The following is a 5,000-nucleotide window of genomic DNA, read 5'->3' as shown; positions in this document are numbered from 1 at the left end:
AGGACACACCTTAACGTTGATATATATATATATATATATATATATATATATATATATATATATATATATATATATATATATATATATATATATATATATATATATATATATATATAATATATATATATATATATATATATATATATATTTATATATATTCATATATATACATATAATATACATGCATCTAAATACGTGTCTATATGTCTATATATATATATATATATATATATATATATATATATATATATATATATATATATATATATATATATATATATAATATATATATATATATATGGGTCTACGTACGTGTGTGTGTGTGTGTGTGTGTACGTGTGTGAGTGTGTGTCTACGTACGAAAATATCTAATTTTCTAAAGTGAAACATTCAAAACGGTACAAACAAGGTAAGAGGATCTACATTTAGCTAAGAGCTGTCAGTTGTGAAAGTAAAATCTTTCTTTCGAGTTACACATTAACTGACTTTAACAGAACAAGTCCGAAGTTTATGAATTAAGCAATACATTAAGCCATCGAAAAACGTTTCTACACATTACAAATTACATACTCAAGTCATAACGGTTTTGGTGTGATTAATTTACAGGGGAATCATCAACATACACTAAAAAAAAAAAATTTAAAGGATTTTACGTTAATATATAAATCAGCAACAGGGAGAAAATCAGGCTACATATCACCTAAATTCCAGTTAAAGTCGAACGAACATTTTAGTAAAAATGAATCCCTTTTAACATCAAATTAGATAATGTATTCATTAAGAGAAACACGTCAAGCTGCCAATCACCAAAAAAGGTATTCAAAACCGAATACATTTCAGTGTTGATTGCACTTACAAAGTACGCGTAAAGGGGGAAAACAGAAAGAAATCCTTACAAAAAAACTAAAATGTAAAATGGGCTTGCAAATGAGATGTCAAATTCCACGAACGGCATTGGAAGTCGCTTTTTAATTGTACGCGGAATTTAGAAAAGCCACATAAAAAAAAGAGAAAACGAAACGATGACCTTAAAAAACACAGATAGCCTATCAGAGTTTTATACAGAAAAAATACGAAACACGATTAGTGCGTGGGAAAGATAAAGAAAAATGCAAAAAAGAAAATGACTCATGCAATTTCGAAAAGCCACTTTTAATGCAGCGCCTGCTATTGACTTCACAGCTGGTTAATCACGGACTTGATTAACTTAAACCGAAAGACTTTGGGTATAAATATACATAAATGGATATTACAAAATGGAGAGAGGCAAGAGCTGTTGTGCCGGCAAAAACGGAATCGCAAATTAAGGCCGGACGTTATTGCTCGTTCCGGAATTTGCATGTTATGAAGACGAGTATATCAGAGAGAGAGAGAGAGAGAGAGAGAGAGAGAGAGAGAGAGAGAGAGAGAGAGAGAGAGAGAGAGAGAGAATACTGAAAGTTGTTTGATTTGCCAGTCATGAGATACCCGTTATAAGAAAAGATTTTCAGGAACCGTTTTGCTGTCTGTCATTTGAATGCAAGTGAGCGATCTCGCAAATGGCCGTATTTACCCCTCATCATTTATTCCACCTGGAGCAAAACGCCATTTGTATACATATTTACTTTTCTGTGCAACTTATACAGCATACGGATAATGAACTTCACGTTTCTCTATAATAAATGCAGAGTAACATTAGTATGCCTGACATAAGTAATCTATAACTGCAAAATTACTTGAATGATGCTGTCATTTTTAACAGTCAGGTATAATAATATATGAAAAAGAATAGCGAGAGTAATATGAAAGTGATGCATGTCCCCCCCAAACCAACCCCACACCCAACCAGTAGAGCATTTCATTTCAAATCACGAAATGTTAAAGAAGACATCACTGTAATTCCTGCAAAGATACTTAACTCTTAATAACTTTCTCCGGGCAAAATGTGTTTGAAACACGAATGCCAACACGGCAGCTATTTTTAATATGAAGGCCATGATCAAGATCACAAAACACTGACCATTCTGTTAAAGCTGTCTACTCAATTTACGGACAATGTATAGTTAATTTCACCTTCTGGCAAAGCCCTTACAAATACAACAAAACAAAGCAAGGTAAATGCACATGCACGGACAGACATACGGAAAAGACGAACGGCCTTTCCTGCACAACGCTTTTGTGAAGACAAGGAAAGTGTGTGACAGACAAGGTGACAGACATACAGCAGACAGACATAGGTACAGACGATCAGAGGAACGAGCTATTGTTTCACATGCCTACCCCAAAACTTCATCAGTAGAGAAGCAATATTTCGTAATTACCATCCCGCGAACCTAACCTTAACTTCCCGAAAATCCCTTATAAAATACTGATCAGTCAACCTGCAGACCCCTATTTCCAGTCGTGTTTGTGCTTAATTTCTTCCCTATACAATTCTGCAAATCTGAAAAAAAAAAAAAAAACAGACCCAACCCGACGTCGATTACCAAGGTCACTGTCACGCTAGAATAAATAAACATCACCCTTTCACCTCTCGAAAATGCTAATCGCTTGTTGTCAGTCACAAACCCAAGCTAAGGGAGAATTTCGTACGGCAAACAGCCACGCGACTATTGATGTAATCCTACAGATACACACATCAATAAACTGGCAAAGACAAACGATACAAACCTCCCTGGGGAGGAAAGAATAATATGAGACTTTCCCAAAGTAATAATAATAATAATAATAATAATATAATTATCATCCTCATCATCATCATCATGACATGTCCACGAATAAAACATTCAGGACAAAAGAATTTCATACAAAATAATCATCCAAAAGAACCTGTAATACAAAATTAATATGACTGATACTCTATCCTCCCAGTGAAAACATTGTCACGACAACCATCCATAAATAATACACACAGGTCATCGATTACTATTACGTAACCGACTGAACGAAAGTTACGTGTTAAAAGTTTTATGGATAAAAAGAAATGTAATAATAGTTACTGATAAAACAAGGACATATATCACACAGAAATTCGATAACGATTGCAATAAATGCATGGCTTATAAAATACTCAGACTGCAATGTCACCAGACTTTTCAATAATAACGACTGCCTTTTTTAAAAATTATAAAAAATACACATCATTACAATCATTTATCAGACTTAACGTTCGTTGCCTGCAGTGAGAGAAAAGACATTATAACCACACCGATTGCAATATCCGAATAGACTTTATTGACTACTTTAAATGCAATGTGTTAAAACTATAAAATACAGTGATTAAGACAATATTTCTACACTCTTTATAAAGTAAACTAACTACGATATATGAACTGACTTTATATGGTTCGCTGATTGCAATTTAGGAAGACAGTAAAGCTGAACGATAGAACGTTACATTAATTCTTTCTGCGATCAACCATAAGACAGTAAGTGTTACGACCTTCACTTTCCTTGAACTTAGTTGGGGAACTTGGCGACAAAGTAAACGTCGTGGTTTTCAATCTATGTACATGTAACTTAAAACTAGAACGTATCCCTTTAATAACGCAGACAATGAAAAATGCAATTCTTAGCTTAATAGCAATGCTTAAAAGTTTTTATTTGCGTTTCAAAACTTCTACAAGAAATACGGAAAATAATTAAATAACTTGAAAATATATTCTTGTTTACTATACATCTGTATGTATATACAGAGTAAAGTTTACAGTCGTATATACGCAGAAATACGCGCCACACAAAGAAAGAAAGCTAAAGTGACGTGGGGTCGAAACTTACTCACTCTCGTCGCTTCAACTAATGAAATTATAAAAAGCTATTCGTTGAATGCTATACACGCCTCATTTCAATATTAAATATGCATCACAATCCACCCGCTACTACGAATCTCACATCGACGGCTCCAAGAACTGACCACTACAGACACACCTAGCTGAGGCATTATACAGCAGGACATCTATCCACCTAACACTGGTAGCACGAATGTTGAGAGAGCTTTGAAGATACCGGGGACATATAAACAAATAACTCTTAAAACGCATCGTGAAATGAGCATCCTCTGCGACAAAATCATCGCCTTCAGGAAGAAATACGCGACGCCACACTCTCATTACGGCACTCGCCCCGCTTTATGCTCTCCTTTCGCTCTTGTCGTTTTCCCACGAAATCCCGAATTAAGGGCGACTTAACGACCGCCCCTCGGACGAGAGCAGTTGCGTTCGTTTCACCAGAAAGTTGGGGAAATTCATTTGCCCCATTGATCAGGCAATGCGTGCGAATGGGTCGTCATGGAAGTAGTGATTACATTGGGGAGGGGTGGGGGTGGGGGGTTGGTAATAAATGTGGGGGAATAAATGTCCGATTAGGGGTTATTAAACCCCACCCCCTACCCGCACCCTTCAAAAACTTTGCTAAACCAAGCCCCATCACTATCGCAGGGTATGGGGGGGATAGGGGAAAGGAAGGGGGATGGGGGATAAGGGGTGGGGTGCACTATGGTGTATGACGGAGGGTTAAGCCATTTATCTAACTTACTGCAGGCTTTCGACAGCCGCTTACCCGCAACAACCTATGCTACATCAAACATGGACTGCAGGTCGTGAATTGACTTTATTTGCTCTTAATTACTTTTGCTGTCCGTTTTCATTTCACCTCTCTCTTCATCAGTACGCTTTAACTTCCCTTTCCTATTTACATACATGATATTTGTTTTGTAAATTTATACTGCACCCTCTCTCTCTCTCTCTCTCTCTCTCTCTCTCTCTCTCTCTCATATTTATTCTAGGGCTTCATTAACATTATTTTACAACTTAATCCTCGATGAGCGACTGAACCGTAAACAGCAATTTCCTCTTGTACTATTGTACTAACCCCTTATTTGCGATACGCGTGTTAGAAAGCACTTTTGCTTTAAAACTATCCGAACAGATTAAGTGAAACACATCCAATAATATACCTCTCACTCTCTGTCCCTCTCAAAATAGACACTGCTGCTCGTTCAGCTGAGGGAACTTGATAAACTC

At 36.1% G+C, this 5,000-nt stretch overlaps 1 long non-coding RNA gene across 1 annotated transcript in view; it reads right to left on the bottom strand.

Annotated features, from left to right (window-relative positions):
• Positions 1-5,000, bottom strand: part of LOC136839012 (uncharacterized) — a 489,465-nt gene that overhangs the window by 426,148 nt on the left and 58,317 nt on the right. The window lies entirely within an intron of this gene.

The sequence above is a fragment of the Macrobrachium rosenbergii genome, chromosome 5 (assembly GCF_040412425.1).
Source record: "Macrobrachium rosenbergii isolate ZJJX-2024 chromosome 5, ASM4041242v1, whole genome shotgun sequence".
Classification (NCBI taxonomy): domain Eukaryota; kingdom Metazoa; phylum Arthropoda; class Malacostraca; order Decapoda; family Palaemonidae; genus Macrobrachium; species Macrobrachium rosenbergii.
This window is presented reverse-complemented; position numbering and strand designations above follow the sequence as displayed.